At 39.6% G+C, this 19,259-nt stretch overlaps 1 protein-coding gene across 4 annotated transcripts in view; it reads right to left on the bottom strand.

The window, feature by feature from the left end:
• The window catches only part of LOC149148342 (uncharacterized), a 176,516-nt gene that overhangs the window by 121,175 nt on the left and 36,082 nt on the right, over nt 1–19,259 (bottom strand). The window contains exon 2 of one of the 4 annotated variants that reach the window (XM_089441519.1): nt 18,271–18,369. The exons of 2 other annotated variants lie outside the window; for them this stretch is intronic. The gene's annotated coding sequence lies outside the window, so the exon portion shown is untranslated. Of the gene's footprint in view, nt 1–18,270; nt 18,445–19,259 lie in introns of those variants that run through there. One more of the 4 variants, XM_089441521.1, reaches the window with a different exon arrangement.

Here is a 19,259-nt window from a genome sequence, read left to right as displayed (position 1 = left end):
CCACTTGAACCTCTCAAACTACATTAATTTGTTAGGTGAATTTGAAAGTAGTGTTTGATCTTACTAATGCAACTACCTAATAAGGGATGATTTGGTTAATCAAAGCTTTTCAAGAGATATTCATATTTGGTGAGTACGAGAACCGTTATTGTTAATTTGTTTGTTAAGCAATAGTCAAACAACAATAAGCCTTATTCAAGCAAATCATTGATTTAGCAAAACATCACCATTTTCACTAAGATATGGATAATTAACAAAGATGAAGACACCCTAATTAGGGAATGCTAGACACTAACAGATGTAAAGAAGGCATGGACTCCATTGTCCCAATAGCTTTGAAGTGAAGCTTCGTATGCAAAACCAACTAGATCAAAGAAGACAACAATAATTAAAGACATCGGTCAAAAGAAAAACTTTAGGAAGATGAAACAAAAGTGACAAGAAGTTTCCAAACAGGGAGGTATTTCTAAGTGAGCTTAACAAAAAAGGTATTCCTCGGTGAGCTTAACAAAGGAGGTATTTCTCATTCTTGTTATTTTTAATTTCGGAAAATACAAGCATCAATAACAATTACATTTAAAAACAAATCAAGGGCATAATTTATGTACATGGAATTTAACACTACTATTGTTTTTAATGGAAAAATACGTATGACAAGTGGTTAATGAAGCAAATTAGAAACCAACACGAGTTAATCAAGAAGTAATAAAGTTACAAATAAGATATTAGAAAGCCAAGTCTCTTATTGCTCTAGCTATATCTAAAACACATCCATCATTTACATTTAGAAAAACCCAATAAGGAGAACAAGGAGATCAAAGAATCCCTCTTTCTCTCCCTCCATCTCAATAGATCAAACAAAATTAGCATAGAAATACATAAGTAGACTATACACTGAATATGCATCTTCAAAATAATAAATCCACATCCATGTGTAGGCAAATAACCTCCTAAAGCTACTAACACAACATTAGAACATAAAAGCTACTAATAATTAATGAAGGTAGTCAACTATTGGGTCAACACTTTGCAAATAAAAAATACATTAAAGGACCCAAAATGGAAGAATTGCTCTCATCCTTCAAGTGCAATTATATGGGACTACGCTGCTTCAAACATACCATGTCCTAGGAGGATGTGTTACTTTATGCGCAACTACAACCTTCTAGGGTGTAAGCAAACCCTAAATCAATCAAAGTTTGTATTAAGAATTAGGCAATTTCAATTAATTCAAATTGCAAATTAGATGATAAATTCTCCTAACTAAGACATTATCGAGCCATCATTCCCTACAAATAGGGATAAATATTTAAATGTAAGCATATGGATTTTCAAATTCTCTATCTTTGCTCGAAAGAGTTGTTGTGCTCTTTTAACTTTTTTCCCTTGACTCCACACAATGCCAACTCGAAAGGAAATTTTGCATCTAATTGTGAACCTTTGCAGCTGATTCACGCCCAATGGTGAAGTTTTACCTTCTTATTACTATGTACCTCCCAAAGGTCACACTATCTTTGTATGAATAAAACATTGTGTTCAGAAAATCTAAATTAACATGACTATTTAATCACGAATGTATTTACGAGGTTTTGTATCAAGTCTATCAATACAAGAATAAATCAATTTATATATATTACTCTCATTTTCTCACAAGCTATATACTTTCATGTTTAGAGTTGCATAAGTCATATTAAATATATATCTTCAAAGAAACAAAAACAAAACAAAAAATTGCATCTTCACAAAACAATGCTTAAACTGTTATACTTTCATTATCAATAGTGTAATACATATTTCATGTAGAAAATGCAATTCTAATAAGACACAAATATCATGAATCAGGACTAGAGCATCTCAATCCAATGAGAAAATCAATATCACAAAAAATATTATAAGAGATCGATAATCGAGATTGCCATAGTAGTGGCAAGACAAAAGCTTAGTTAAACTTATTACATTGTACTAAAAGTAAATAAATGCATTTAAAATTCAAAAGCAATAGTATATTTCAATCAACTATTTCATTAAGGGATCAAAAAGAAAAGCAAGCAAACTAACCTAGTAGATGAGTCGAATTTAAGATCTATTATGTCTTCTTCCTTTGTAGATAGATTAGAGAAATCCACCAGTGAAGCAAAGGAAGCCCGGAATGAAAATCCGAGGCAGTTTTCGATGCGCGATCGCTAAGAAAAAATGCTCAAAGTGGAAGGCCTCTCATGGCTCGGCTACCAGCAGGCCCGAAAACTCGCGAATTGCACAGGATTTCTTCATACAGGTTCATATTCAGTCGGTTAGCGCCAATATCATTCCAGATAACAGGAAAAGCATTTGCAGCAGCCATTTTTTCCTGGAAAGAGCAGAAAAGGGCGATTTGACAGTTTCAAACACAAGGGAGAGAAAACGACCCATTTCATTTGTGAAAGGGTATCAGAGGAAAGATGAAGCGGCAAAGAGTATCAGTTCGGCAACATCAAAGCAGGTGAACATTAAAGACCTCCATCAATGTCAGCAAAGTAGTAAAGACCATTTAAAACTTATCTGGTCGGGATTAGTGCACATTAATGCCATCGAACAACAGCATACCCGACTTAGAGGACGAAGATAAAAGACAAAGCACAGTTATTACAGAAACACTGCATCGAGCCACCGAGGACACCATATTAACTCATTTTGATACAGTTTCCCCCAGCGCAGCTCAAAAGATATTTCCCTAAATTAACTTCTGGACAAGATTAGGTTAAAAGCAATCATTTCCTTCAGACCTGTTTAGGTCAGCTGTAATCGATAATTTTGGATTTTTTCCCTATTTATACCACCCTCTATATTGTTTAAAGGGTTGGTTGGTTGATAATCCTCATGAGAGACTCGCATTGTATATCTGATATGTTTTCTTTAATCAAAGACTATTGAAAGCTTGGAGAATGGACTGTGTGTTGTGCATTAATGGTTGAAAAGTGAATACTGAATCTTGTGCTGCAACATGACTCAATAAGTGTTTCCTACCTCTGTTTTCCATTGATTTATGCTTAGATCATATATATATCACCATCTAAAATAGCGGAAAAAATGAATAGCTTAGACTATGTTTAACTGCACTGTATGCTCAGTTTTTGCTGTTTCTTTATGTTTTCATCTAAATTGGTAATGAATATGAATTCCCTTTGGCTCATATTTACCCTAATTCACCCATGTTTGACAGTTATCTAGGGATTCTTTATTGCTCCTAGATAGAGCTCATTCACCTTCCCTCCGTTAAGCTGAATGAGAGATTCTTAATTGCCTCTCATTCCTTAGACTTTCATTCCATCTTTTTTAGCTTGAATGATTGTTTCATATGCAGCTACCCTGCTCTATATTCCTCTTGTGACCAAGAAAACGCACCAGCAGTCCTACCCCTTGACTCCATGCCCAATGGTTTGAAACTTTCACACTATACCTGCCTCTCTACTTGAAAGCATCATCCTTCCCACCAAAAACTTAAACAAAACCCCTTGAACTCAATAACAAGCCTAAAATCATCATCAATAAATCTAAATCACAAAAAGAGAGCCCTCTCTCCGTTAAGCTGAATGAGAGATTCTTAATTGCCTCTCATTCCTTAGCCTTTCATTCCATCTCTTTTAGCTTGAATGATTGTTTCATATGCAGCTACCCTGCTCTATATTCCTCTTGTGACCAAGAAAACGCACCAGCAGTCCTACTCCTTGACTCCATGCCCAATGGTTTGAAACTTTCACACTATACCTACCTCTCTACTTGAAAGCATCATCCTTCCCACCAAAAACTTAAACAAAACCCCTTGAACTCAATAACAAACCTAAAATCATCATCAACAAATCTAAATCACAAAAAGAGAGCCCTCTCTGATTGTAGGTGGGCTAGCACCTGCAGTCCAAAGATTGGTTAGTGGTTACCTCGGCTGTATCCCTTTAAGCTGACCAAGGGACAACCTGAGTGATAACATAATGGCGACTCCACTGGGGATAGAATGAATTATTGCAATCACTGTCTGTTCCTTAAAGCTACAGATGAAGCCTGAATGTCAGCCAGAAAGCCTTTGAAATTGCTCTTGTTTTGCATTTACAGGAGTAAATAAAAGCTGCTTCAGTCAATCTTCATGCTAGTTTTAAGCTGCAGATAGTTGTTCCAAAATTTGATCAGTTCCTTGCTAATTCTAAAAAACATTCCCAGAAAAATACCAAAAACAAATTCGGAAGCTGGCTCCCAAAAGGAATTCACGTTATACAAGGTCAAATCCAGACCCAAATCCCCCAGCTGCTTTTGAAAATCCAAACTTAATCCCAAAGACTCTTAGGAAGCAAGAAAAAGAAGAAGATTTTGTTGATTCTAGTCCTGAAACAGTTCAGCCACGCTGTGTTCCAACCCCTGTCAAGGTTTTATTTCGTTCAACCCCTGCTTCCCCTTGTTCATCATCCACATCTCAAAGCACTCCTTCAACTATCCCTGTTCCAGTCGTTCCAGTCGTTCCAGCTGTTCCAGTCGTTCCATTTATCCCTGTTGTTCCACTTATCCCTGTGAATATGGCTAATAGATATGCACCCTTGCAACTACCTGCAAATCCTATAGCTATGCCTCAGGATTACCAAACTATAATCACATATTTTGATGGTACTGGTTCCTGCACAACTCTTCAGCATACCAAGAAGATGCAAGACTATTTTGAGAGCTACGAGATAAATGATGATAGCGTGAGAATGAAGATTTTTGTTCAAAGTTTAACAGGTGAAGTAAGAACTTGGTTCAGAGCACTTGCTACAAATTCCATAGCCAATCCGGATGAGCTTTACCAATCCTTTCTCAACAGATGGGAAAAGAAAAAAGATCCATTACACATTTTATCTGAATATGACACTATAAAAAGAGGCCCTCAAGAGTCTGTCTTAGATTATTGTGCAAGATTCAATAATGTTTATAATGCAATACCACAGAACCTAAGACCCCCACCTGACCTGGCTTTGTATAGATTCCCTGATGGTTTCGATTCAGATATGGCTTATCAGTTAAGGGAAAGAGCCCCTCAAAGCCTTGCAAACATGCAAAATGTTGCTGTTAGTGTGGAGGCAAATTTAATTGCCAAAAGAAACAGATCTAGAATGGAGAGAAGAACCACCTTCAAGGAAGAACCCTCAGCCTTAGACCTGAGGGAAGCCTGCCTCTCACAATACTTAAACCCAATCTGAAAAATCATTTGATTTAGAGGCATAAATAGGTAGATTGAAGATATCTGTCCCTCTCTCGGAACTTGCCAAACATGATGTGTATAGGCAACAAATTCAAAGATCACTTCAAATGCCAGAGGTCAAGGATGATGTAAATGTTTTAGATGATACCCCTGAACTGCTGTTTGGTCCAGAAGTTAATGGAAAATCAACATATGGATCTGTTCTACCCTTTTATGTCAGTTTGCACATACATGACAAAGTCTTGCACAATGCTATGTTTGACTCAGGTGCATCACACAATCTTATGCCCAAAGCTGTAATGGAGAAGCTAAACCTTGATGTCACTAGGCCATACAAAGATCTATTCTCCTTCTACTCAAGTCAAGTCAAGTGTTTAGGCCTTATCAAAGACTTGTGTGTCTCTTTAGTCCAATTTCCCAACAAGACAATCCTCATGGATGTGGTGGTTGCTGACATTCCACCAAAGTATGGCATGCTCCTATCAAGATCATGGGGAGCAAAACTCCAAGGATCTCTTCAATTAGATCTCTCCTATGCCACTATTTCAGTCTTTGGGCAACCAAAGAGACTGAATAGGGAAACACTAATGAAATATGTGGTAAGTAGTGAGGAAAAGTCCCAAAATTTTCCTATTTATTCAAGCCATTCTGATATGGATTCTTTTATTTTGTTTAATGATGAAACGAGTTCTCCAACTGATGATAAGCCTTTGGCTTTAGAACGAAAAACATGCATAAATGAGGAATCGGTTGCCCATCCTTAAGAAACTGTCAAAACAGTTAATGCAACTAGCATACTAGAAGAACCTCCCCAAACAGAAATTTCAAATCTGCCCAATTCTAAAATGGCTGAAACTCTTAGTACTAACCACAAGCAAGAAATCACATGGTATTTAGAGTTTGATGGCTCTGTTAACAAGTTAGGAGCAGGGGCAGGTGTATGGATTCACAATACACATAACAATCATGCAGAAGGCCATGCCTACAGACTAAACTTCAAATGCACCAACAACATGGCAGAGTATGAGGCTCTCCTTTTAGGCCTTAAACTACTCAAAGCTCTAGGAGCTGCAAAGATGTCCATTCTAGGTGACTCCGATTTAATCATACAATAGATGAAAGGCAACTTTGTTACCAATGACAATAGAATGAGGGCCTACCGGACTGCTGCCACCAATATACCCAATGCATTCACTGAATCCAAGCTTGCCAAGATTTCAAGAAATCATAACATCCATGCACACAGCCTAGCCACTTTTTCTAGTACATGCAAGCTTCCCTTTGAGCCAAATCACCACTTTACTGCTAAGATAAAGCACAGGCCTGGAGTCCCTAACAATTTCAAAGACTGGCAAGTGTTCGAAAATGATGCCCAGATTAACAATTTCCTCACTCTTGAGCATGAGTTTTCAAAAATTAACATTGACATGGATGCTATGATGGATGAACAACAGCAAACAAAAGAAAATCAGCAGGCTGTAAAAGCCAAACAAATCCTAAACCCAACTGTTTTTGACAAAACAAACATAGAAGAGCTGAAACAAATGCATTTGGAGGAAATAGCCAAAACAAAGGCCGAGATCATTGACTTAAAGGATAACTTTTTGCCTGTTGGCCTAACTCCATTAGAAGATATGTTTGATGCAAATGATGTCCCCAAAAAACCAAAAATGCAACCATTAAACGCTGCTATAGAAGAACACAACATTGGGACAGCACAGAAGCCCAAAATGATCAAACTATCTCAATCTTTGCCACCCGATCAAAAACCAAAGTATGTGGATTTGTTCAAAGAGTTTCAAGATGTATTTCCTTGGAGTTATGAGGACTTGAAGTCCTATGACACCTCAGTGATCCAACACACCATTCTCTTAAAACCAAACCAAAAGCCCTTCAAACAAAAACTTAGAAGAATCAATCCTATGCTTCTTCCTTTAATTGAGAAGGAAGTAAAGAGAATGTTTGAAGCAGGTATCATAGCACCCATCAGATTTTCTGAATGGGTATCCAATCTTGTTCCCACAAGAAAGAAGACAGGTGAGATTAGGCTATGTGTAGACCTAAGAAATTTAAACCAAGTCTCCCTAAAAGACCACTACCCATTGCCAAAAATGGACCATATCCTACAAAGAGTAGTGGGGTCATCTAGAATCTCTTTGCTAGATGGCTTTTTAGGCTTTAATCAAATACTTGTTCACCCGGATGACCAAGACAAGACAGCCTTTACCACATCGTGGGGAACATTTAAATATGTGAAGATGCCATTTGGACTTAAAAACGCTGGTGCCACCTTTCAAAGGGCAATGGATATTGCATTTGCCAAGGAAATACATGATTTCCTAGTTGTATACCTCGATGACTTGACCCCTTTCTCCAAATATGATCAAGAGCACCTCAAACACCTAAGGCAAATATTCATGACATATAGGAAATCTGGCATTTCCTTGAACCCCAAGAAGTCTCTCTTTGGCCTTGAAGAAGGCAAACTTCTTGGCCATATCATATCAAAAAATGGCATTAGAATTGATCCTGAAAGAATCCAAGCCATCCTCCAAATCCCATATCCAAGAAACATAAAAGAATTGCAAGCGTTCCTTGGAAAGATAAATTTCCTGAGATTCATCCCAAATCTAGCCGAGCTGATAAGACTGTTAAGCAACATGCTAAAGAAGGATGCCAAGGTAAAATGGTCTCTTGAAACCAAGCAGGCCTTTGAGGGCATAAAATCTGCCTTAACCCAAGCCCCTCTCCTCACAAGTCCACAATTTGATAGGGACTTTATCATATTTTCATTTGCATTTGATCACACCATAGCTACTGTCCTTTTGCAAAAGGATGACCTAGGAAATGAAAAGCCAATTGCATTTTTCAGCCGAGCCTTAAGAGATGCCCCTTTCAAATACCAAATCATGGGGAAGCAGGCCTATGCCCTTGTTAAAGCAATCAAATATTTCTGAGTTTACATTTTATATTCACATGTGATTGCTTATGTGCCAAATGTTGTTGTAAAAGACCAGTTTAACCCAAGAGGGGTTAGAAGGCAAAAGAGGCAAGTGGATTCCTAACATTCTTGAGTATGACATAGAAATAAAACCAACCAAGCTAATAAAGGGACAAGGTTTAGCCAAACTGATGTCCGAAACAAATTTTCAAGCCTTAGACATTAACCAACTGGACAATGAACAGGAGCTGGCGACTCCACAGATCAGTGAAACCTTTTCGCAATCTCCATGGTATGTTGATATTTGTTTTGTATTGTTAAACCTGTTTGCTCCCCTAGGATTGTCCAGAACCAAGAAAAGATTTTTGAAAATGAAGGCTTTAAAGTTTTGTGTCTTAGATGGTGCATTATTTTGGAAAAATCATAAAGGCATTTTGCTTAATTGTTTAACAATGAATGAAACTAACAATGTCACGAAAGAATTCCATGCAGGGGACTGTGGAGGACTTCTATATTGGAAGTCCACTGCTGATAAAATTTTAAGGGTTGGTTTCTATTGGCCCTCTCTTTTTGCAAATGTAAATAAGTTTTCCATTTCATGCCACAAATGCCAAATCTTTGAGGGCAAAAGGAAGTTGCTGCCCTTGCCTCTTAAACCCATCTCAACCGAGAAGCCTTTTCAACAATGGGGTCTAGACTTCATTGGAGAAATCCATCCCTCTTCCTCAGGCCAGCACAAGTGGATTTTAACAGCCACCGACTATTTCATTAAGTGGGTTGAAGCCATCCCATGTAGACAAGCCAATGAAACCATCATTATCCAATTCCTTGAGTGCAATATCCTTTCTAGATTTGGCTGCCCTGAGAAGATTATTACTGACAACGCCGCTGCCTTCAAATCCAAAAAGATGATCAACTTTTGCCATAAATTTCACATTACCTTGGGCCACTCTATAGCCTATTACCCTCAAGGTAATGGCTTGGCCGAATCATCCAACAAAAGCCTCATCAACATCATAAAGAAGGTACTAGAAGAAAATAAGAAGAACTGGCACAAAAAGTTGGTAAATGCCCTATGGGCAGACAGACTTTCAACAAAGAGATCCATTGGGATGAGTCCTTATGAACTGGTATATGGCATGGAGGCCAGATTTCCTTCATCCTTGGGCATCCCTACTATCAAACTGCTACAGGAGATTCAGGCTGAACCAAATAACATTCAACGAAGAATCAATCAGACCATTCATCTTCAGCAAACCAGAGAGCAAGTTTATGACAGAGCTCAAATTTTGCAAGAGAAGCTCAAAAGGATGTTTGATAAGAGAGCTAAGGCTGAGGATTTCTGTGTTGGCAACAAGGTTCTAAGGTGGGACTCACGAAGAGAAGACAAGGGCAAACATGCAAAGTTTGATTTTTTATGGAAAGGGCCATTCGTTATTTCTGTTGTTCAGGGAAATAACACGTATTTCCTCAAATCTGTAGAGGGTAGCACTGCTGAAGAAGGCCCTGTTAATGGCCGAATGTTAAAACATTACCATGATCCCTTTTAAGGGATACAATACAATGCAGCTCTATATATATCTCTTTGTACATAAATATTTGTATATATCAGCACTTTGTTTTTATTTTTTGTATAAGCAGTTCGATTGTTAGAGGAGCAGCAGCAAAGTTTATGAAGACACAACCAATCTTGCAGTCTTCAGTCAAACAGTATAAATAAGAGAGGAGCAATTTTTAGTTTCACATCAGCAACTGTTTCTAGACCAAGGCTAAGGGAAATACATCAGTTTTGATCCATGTTTTAGAAAGGCAATGCTCAAGCAACATTGTATATAATATCAAGCACGCAGAAGAAAGGAGGCAGTGCTATGTATTTCACAATATGTCAGTTGAGGAGAGGGTTGTTCATATTTATAAGTTTCACACTCTTAGCAACCAACACAAAGAAATTTTTCAGTCTACAACAACAATAGAAGATCAAGGCAATCTAACCTGTTGTTCTTGACTTTTCACAAGGAAAAGCCAACCCTAAGCGGAGCCACTGTTAGCCTCTTGTTGCAATAGGTGTTCATATTTCATGATTGACAATTGAAAGTGCCAAATATGTCATCTTTGCATGCTGCAATGCTCCATATTTCCAAAAAAAAAGGCCAAAGAAGAGGCCATGAAAGTGTGCTAGTCTAAATGCCACTACTGTATTTCAATTTTGATGAGTTATTCCATTTTTGAAGAGTTTTTCAGTTAAGTGAAGGCCAAATAGTTTAATCTTGGCTTCCCAAGTTTTCAATTTCTTGTTGTAGAATATAGAGAATGAATATCTGTCCAAACAGCTTAATCTTGGCAGCTTTGGAGATAGGTAGAGAAACAAGGGTACTCAACAGCTTAATCTGAGCCCCTGGATGCAATAAGTGTAGATTTAGATAGGAGGACAGCTGAAAGAAAAGAATGAAAAGTTGGGTATGCTAGTTCAAGTGCACCCAAACCAAAAGAAGAGAAAATGCTACGTGAGTAGGCTGGGTAAGTAGTTTTGTGGTTGCAGAATCAAGCTATGTGATCCATTTCATGTTTTCAAGTGTCACATCTGTTCAGGTCATCAGGCAATTTTTCATTTGGAGGAGCTCAAATCCCCAAATCACTCACTAACTTTCCTAAAGAGGTCAAGATCTATCTTCCCCTTCTTCCTCTTTCCCCAAATCACTCACTAACTTCCCTAAAGAAGTCAAGATCTGCTTGATACCTCTTAGTTTCATCATTTTCCATATCTTTTGCCTTGGTAAAGATCTGCTTTACTCGAGGAATATTCATACTTCCTCTATGAGTCATTTTCCCCTTTAATAGCCTAAGATTTACATACTTAGTGCTCTCTCATCACATTTCATATTTACTACTAACTTTATTATGTAAATCCCTATCTATTTCCCCTTCCCCTTACTAAAAGCACTAAATAGCTCCCCTATGTACATATTCCCATCTCCTGGCACTATAGCCCTATAACATCAGTTTGGGAAATGATAGTCCACCTGGGGCTACTGTTAACCCATCCGCATCTTAACCAGGAGTTAGCTTAACCTCTGGTTAAACTAATAACCATTCCCTTCCCCTCTCTTACCCATAAACCTTACTATTTTACCCTCTCGCGCTCACATTTTCGGGTTTGGTCTAAATGTTTTGATTAAACTTTACCCCCCGGCGCGCAAACCATGTATAAAACCCACAAACCCAAAGTTTTCTAACCCCTGCCATATGAATATTAATTTAATATTCGTGTGGGTCTCGTCCCTAACCTCCCGCTACCTCGCCTACCCCGCCAACCGTCCGATGGCCAGAACCCCAGATCAATAATGGGCGAGTCTTTTCCTGTCCCGACATGCCGAGGGTTAACGTCCGGGAGATGGGCGGTTTTTCCTACCGTACCCCCGCCACGTGTCGCCCTCCCGGCTGTGTCGGAGCCCCCTCTGCCGAAACCGCTTCTGCTCAAAAGCGGTGCGACATGAAACTGGATACCGCCTCCGCCAAGTGACGTCAGCGCCACGTCACTTCTGTGTCGACCCCCCACTGTTACGTGTCATTGCCACCACATCACTCTGCCGTACTGCCATGTCACCCTGCTGATGTAACCCTGCCACGTCACCACCGTATTGGGACCCACCGCTGACGTCATCACCAAAAAAGGACGCGAAGCGCGAAATTTGCAGCAAAGGAAACCCAGAATGAAAATCCGAGGCAGTTTTCGATGCGTGATCACTAAGAAAAAATGCTCAAATTGGAAGGCCTCTCATGGCTCGGCTACTAGCAGGCCCGAAAACTCGCGAATTGCACAGGATTTCTTAATACAGGTTCATATTCAATCGGCCAACGCCAATATCATTCCAGATAACTAGCAAAGCATTTGCAGCAACCATTTTTGCCTGGAAAGAGCAGAAAAGGGCGATTTGACAGTTTCAAACACAACAAGGGAGAGAAAACGGCCCAATTCATTTGTGAAAGCGTATCAGAGGAAAGATGAAGCGGCAAAGAGTATCAGTTCGGCAACATCAAAGCAGGTGAACATTAAAGACCTCCATCAAAGCCAGCAAAGCAGTAAAGACCATTTAAACCTTATCTGGTCGGGATTAGTGCACATTAATGCCACCGAACAGCAGCATAACCGACTTAGAGGTGGAAGATAAAAGACAAAGCACAGTTATTAAAGAAACACTGCACCGAGCCACCGAGGACACCATATTAACTCATTTTGATACAACTGCCCCCAGCGCAGCTCAAAAGATATTTCCCTAAATTAACTTCTGGAAAAGATTAGGTTAAAAGTAATCATTTCCTTCAAACATGTTTAGGTCGGATGTAATAGATAATTTTGGATTCTTTCCCTATTTATACCACCCTCTGTATTGTTTAAAGGGTTGGCTGGTTGATAATCCTCATGAGAGACTCGCACTGTATATCTGATATGTTTTCTTTAATCAAAGACTGCTAAAAGCTTGGAGAATGGACAGTGTGTTGTGTATTAATGGTTGAAAATTGAATACTGAATTCTTGTGCTACAACATGACTCAATAAGTGTTTCCTACCTCTGTTTTCCATTGATATATGCTTAGATCATATATATATCACCATCTAAAATAGCAGAAAAAATGAATAGCTTAGACTATGTTTAACTGCACTCTATGCTCAGTTTCTGCTGTTTCTTTATGTTTTCATCTGAATTGGTAATGAATATGAATTCCCTTTGGCTCATATTTACCCTAATTCACCCATGGTTGACAGTTATCTAGGGATTCTTTACTGCTCCTAGATAGAGCTCATTCACCTTCCCTCTGTTAATTTGAATGAGAGATTCTTAATTGCCTCTCATTCCTTAGTCTTTCATTCCATCTCTTTTAGCTTGAATGATTGTTTCATATGCAGCTACCCTGCTCTATATTCCTCTTGTGACCAAGAAAACGCACCAGCAGTCCTACTTCTTGACTCCATGCCCAATGGTTTGAAACTTTCACACTATACCTCTCTCTCTACTTGAAAGCATCATCCTTCCCACCAAAAACTTAAACAAAACCCCTTGAACTCAATAACTAGCCTAAAATCATCATCAACAAATCTAAATCACAAAGAGAGAGCCCTCTCTGATTATAGGTTGGCTAGCACCTGCAGTCCAAAGATTGGTTAGTGGTTACCTCGGTCCTATCCCTTTAAGCTGACCAAGGGACAACTTGAGTGATAACAGACTGAAAAGGTCCAAGCAAGTGAGGGCACATCCAAGGAAACCACAGCAAAATTGAAGCAGAAGACACCCCCAGCCAAGCAGGCCAAAACAGTGAAAATTGTTTCTACAGGAAGCCCGAAAACTGCTTCTACAGGAAGACAGAAAACAGCCAGCACATGACATTCTACAGGAAGTTTGAAGACAGAGCAACAGAGGGAAAAATCACCGGAAATTTTAGCTAGGGAGGCAACAGCTGTGTTGGCCACCCTAAGCACATCTCCCAAGCAGAAAGGCAAGCGAAAGAGGGAGCCTCTCCTGTATTTTAAGGAAAGAAGGAGCATGAGGATTAAGACTGGCAGACCCCAGCCACCGTCAAAAGAACCAATCACAATTGTAGACACCCCTACCACACAAAAGGAGAGGTCCCCTTCCAAGGCATCCATCACTTATGGGCGGGGAAGCCCAAAGACATCCACCTAGAGGGAGAGAATGAAAATGTTGGACACAAAAGCCTCTCTATAGGATGCTGAAACGATTCTACAGGAAACATTGGCCAGGCTCAAGGAGACCGAAGAAATGGAAGGTGAGGCAACCAAATCACCACAGAAGGAAGAAGAGGTAGAGCACATTATGGAACCTAGCCCCCAGCCCAGCTTGGGCTCCTACTATAACTTCTTAGAGGCCGGAAAGATCATTCCCCAAAAATTCACAGTGCCACTTTTCTTTGCACTAGAAGAAGAGAGAGTGAGGACCCACACTTGGATGAAAATCGCCAAGTCTAAGGGAGTAGCAGATATAGGTCCCCTGGAGGAACAACTCAAAGAGGTAAGAAGAGAATTGGCTATGGTAAAACATGTGGGAAGCTGTCAGCAGGCCAAGCTACAGGAAGAAAATGAGCTGCTTAGACAGCAGCTACAGTTACAGGGACAGAGGAAGGAAGACAAGCCTCATATCTTGGGAGAACAACAGCAACAGGAGGAGCCTACAACAGCCAAAGATACCCCTGATGAACAACAGAGAAAGGAAGGGGTGCAGACTGAAATTGAGACACTGAATCGACAGCTACAGGAAAAAGAATTAGAGACATAGTCTCTGAAACAGCAGGTACAAGAAAAGGAGGCCCAACTGGCCTGCATGGCCAGCTGGGCAATGGAAGCTCTGTAGTGTAGGCAGCCTGCCAAATCCTATACCCTATACCTCAAGGATCAGTGGTTATAGTTTCAGATCAATAACTTGGCTCAAAGGGGCATCATCCCATTCCAAAATTATCATCAGTTTGCAGCTCTATGTGGCAGTAGTTCATTTGAGGATAGGGCCAAATTATCAGATTTCTACTTGCAGAGCTTTGCCCTTCCGAACATGAACGCGTGGGATCCCAACACGGTGATAGGAGATGTCCAGCTTATGGGCATGGCCTCTCGGATGAGCCATGAGGAGAAGAGAGCAGTAGAGCTCCGAAGTATCATAATCAGAGAGCTTAGTGAGTCTCTCATGATCAGAGCAGAGCCAGATGACCCATCAGCAGTGATAAGCGCCCACCAGCACTTGGCCAACAGTCCTCAGGATCTACCAGAATACATTGAGCAACAGGCTCAAGCCATTGCCCACTTTGAGGACATGGAGAGACTATTGGGAGAAAACTGCATGCATGCCTGCACAAGGCGGTGGAACACACTGCCTCACAGCCTGAAGATAAAAGAATACCACTCTCCCACCAGGATGAGGGAAGCCTTGGCAAGGGTACCTCTCTACAAACAGTTGATGCAGAATTTGCAGGCCAATTGGATTGGCTTGAAATTCAGTCCTCCTTTACTTTTGGGATTGCTAGAAGGAGTGAAGGAAGAGGAAGAAGGTAGACAATGGGAGGAAGTGGAAAGGAAGGCAGGATTCCACGACCGGGAAGAGGATATCACAGCAGAGGCCTGGGACATGAGGGAGGCGATCAAAGCCATAAAGGATGATGAGCTGGACTAGTTGCTCAGAGGATGAGCAACCCATTTAGCAGGGGGGTGATGATGAGCCCCGAATTGGGTAACTTATTGGGCTCATTTTGCCTAATTGTCCTTGTTCAATCCTCCATTTTTCATAGATTATGCATGTTTTCTAGTATGTTTATGTTATTTGAACAAATAAGGGTGGTCACTCTACCAAGGAGGCTAATACGTGGTCATTTCAGGTTTTTTGGACAAATTTTGGAGCAAAACCAAGCAATTATGGCCCAGGTGACAGCCAAGCTTGAGGTGAGGATTCGTAGGGAGGTTGTCTGTGGCATTAAATGGCCCTTCCTCGAAATCTCCACCCTCAACTCCGAGCTCAACAGGCCACCAAAACGAGTTCTAAAGGCAGCCAAGCAGCTTTGGGAAGAGTGATTGTTTACTAGCAGTTGGAACAGCCGAGTCCCTTGAATCTAGGAGGGCTGCTAGCCCCCTCGTATTGTATAAATAAGAAGGCCTCAGCCTTCGTAGTTTACTTTTGGAACTGTTGGTATTTGCACTATAGTGTTGTCCTTTTTCAGCTCGTTTTTCTTAGCTATTGTTGTACAACTTTCTTGCGATGATTATTTTTGAATAATGAGAAGCAACTCTACTTGGCATCAGATCTGAGTTCTTTATAGGAGCTTGCAGATCTTGGGGTTGGGCCCAACCCGAGTGCTAAGGCCTCCTTTATATATTGTTATTTGTCCTTTATGCATTTGCAAAATCATTTCTGTTAAGTAGATTAAATCTCGCTGATTAACTAGGTCATTGTTAATGGTTAGAAAGACTTTTGATGCTCAGATTTAATTGATAGGTTGTTAACAAGGAAAAGCTTTAAAACAGGGCCATAAAACACCTCTGATTTCACCTCTCCCTCAGTGGGATCAGGAGCTGAGATCAGGGTGATCTTGCTGCCCACAAAAACACTGATTTTGCTTTGCCATGCAATCACTAGTGTTTGATTTTCATGTGTAGAAGTTCGTTACAAGTTCAGACTTTTGCTTGCTTAGTTGCATGAGTTAGAATACATGGTTTCATTGCAGTTCAAACTTCTGTTCATTCTTTCTATTGACAGCTAGATCAGATTAGGTCAACGTAAGTAGGTTTTTGATTTTACAAGTCTTCATCGGTCCAGTTGGAAAAAACGACTTGCAGAGCACCTGTACCACTTCTCTACCTGCCCATGCTCCATCGAACCCATCTGCTCCATCCCTCAGCTCAGCTTCTAGCCTTACGTTTGCCATTTGCTCACATAACCCTAGTTTTTGTGCATCATTGCTTCAGTCCTCCTTGAACAAATCTAGCCATCTACATCTGTCCTCAACTCCATCCACCAAGTCCTGGACCACCTCCAACCCTTATCCTACCTCCATACCCACTCCTTCAGCTTTATTCCTCCATCCATCCTCCAAAATCCCATTTCTGAACATCCTGTAGAAAAATTACAGAACATCCTATAGAAATTCCAGAACATCCTGTAGAACCCCTGCAAACTTCCTGTAGAAGCTCACGAATGAGGTTTCTTAATAGCCAAACTCTGTAAAACTCTCTAGAAGGGTGTTAGGGACCCCTTAGGCCATCTCCGAACCTTCCTGACCTCCTCCAAGCATTTCCTCTCGCCAATCCACCTCTGCACAGTCAAAAACAGTTAAATCGCATGCATGATAATTCTAACAACTTATTCAAAAATACAAAAAGATGGTTCTTTCAGATTTGACTATAAAAGTAGCTTAGACACATGCATTTCATCTTCTTAGAAGTCAATGGCATCTCTCCCAGTAGCTTGCATCCTCTTTCTTACATCAGTAGGGCTACCTGGTAAAATTAGGGTTTGCTAGGGTTTACGTTTCCTTTCAGCTTTTCAGTTTCTTTCTGCAAGTGGATTAACTTCATTTGAGTTAGCTTTCATCCATTAGTTAAAAAGCTTCTTCTGAGAGCTCATAGAAGTTGGCTTAAGCCCCTAGCGGACTTGTGCCAGCTGACCAAGTGACAGCTGCGGCAAGAGTTAGTACTTGTGCATACAGCACCGTCGCTTCCAAGTTTGTTACGAACTACCGGGTTGATAAAAGTAAAGAAGGGAGTCCCAGGAGTTGCAGCATTATTGCTACAATACTAGAGCTCACCACTCTTTTTGGCGCCGTTGCCGTGGAAGCATCAGAGTATTTTTTGATTGCTGCTTTTCTTCTATTTTCCTACTCTAATCTTCTGCTAAGTAGTTTATTTCGGTTCCATTCTGCAATTTCATTTCTGCAAACGTAAATTAGACATTTCCTGCTTTCATAGATTACCCTTTCAATTCCGCAATTTCAATTCTGCAAGCGTAGTCTAGCATTTCATTCTCGCAATTTGATTTCAGCAAAGTAGATTAGTCTTTTCCTGCTTTCATTTCAATTCCGCATTTTCATTGTTGCAAGATAGATTTTAGTTAGTTGCAATTCCATCTGTTTCAGATTTGCAGGTACATGCAGAGAAAAAAGCAAAAACAACCAAAAATCCTTTTCATGGCATATTTTTCAATCAATTTTATAAAAAAAATTGGTAAAAATTTAAATCTATTTATGCATTCAAAAATACATTTTAATTAATAAAAAATTATAATCTCGTGAAAAATTAAATTACCATATTCCAATTAAAAAATAAAACATAGAATACATAAAACTCAGATCTGCAAAATTAAATAAAACATAGACTACATAAAACTCAGATCTGCAAAATTATATGCCATTTGATATAAGTATTTTGGATATGAGATGACAACAGATTGTTTTGTAGGTGCAGCTGCTACGTAGACAAATGCCACTTTGTAAACATAACTTCTTTAAGGCTTTAAGAATTACGAAATAGCACAACATTACTCGCCTTTATTATTATCATTATAATGTAACAGCTAGTACAATCATAGCAGAATTCAGAACATTCATATCATCTGGTTATTCTGTCTATCCATTACTTTTGGACTAAGCAAGCTTATGCGTTACTACACATCAAAAACATTATCTCCAGCCTCTTCTCTTCCAGAAGTCTTCACTTTAAATAGCATACATCGGACCTGCAATATGTATGTTCCTGGTAATCAGTGGACTGGTTTTCCTGATAGAAAAGACCAATGCAAATGATGTACTTTACTGCAAATAAAGGGAACCCAAGAATGAGACTAGATCAAGCATAACATTGATGTCGACAATGGTCCCTATTAAATATCATAAACAGATTTTTGAAGAATCTGATCGATCATTTAAACAAGACAAACCAAAAAGTAAACTGCCGCTGGCATTTCATTTCCAGTAAGCTTCTTACCTTAATAGCCGAATATAATTCAGAAGTTGCCTCGACCCGGCACTTTTGAATTATATTTGGCTATTAAGGTAAGAAGTTGCCTCGACCTGACGAACAACCAATGAACAGAAGACAGCGAATAGCTAAGAAAACCATAACCCCCAGCCATAGGAGCATCAAACCAAAACCAGAAAATCCTAAAATGGCCACAAGAATGATAAAACCAAAACCAAAAACAGAGCACTGGAGCCATAGCTTGTGTCGAAAAGGTCGACCGATGAACTGCAACTAGCAAGCTACCAATCATCAGCAACGAACAAACTATGATTACCTTTGAGTGTTTTTAATTCCAATGTTCACTTGGTTTATTATTACTCAGGAATGTATTCATCCATTGTTTTGCTAAGCTCTTGTTGTTCAACTCTTTGGAATTAAAAACAGTCTATTAAAGAAAGAGTGAAAATTACTAATTAACCAATAAAGAAAATATGCCTCAGACACAAATAACTGACAATTAATTTCTACTCTGATTGATAATTAGAGGGTTAATTAAATAACCCAAGTGCATTCAAGTCATTCCATTAGCTACGGGCTACCATAAACAAAAACCATGTTTAGGTAGATATAGAGTAAAAGTCATGGTTGTCGTTTGGGTAATATACG

This window comes from Pinus tabuliformis, chromosome 9 (genome assembly GCF_031772625.1).
Source record: "Pinus tabuliformis cultivar Carrire ecotype Pingquan chromosome 9, CPIR1, whole genome shotgun sequence".
NCBI classification, from domain to species: Eukaryota; Viridiplantae; Streptophyta; class Pinopsida; order Pinales; family Pinaceae; genus Pinus; species Pinus tabuliformis.
Note: the sequence above shows the minus strand (reverse complement) of the source record. Positions and strands in the feature narration are given on the sequence as shown.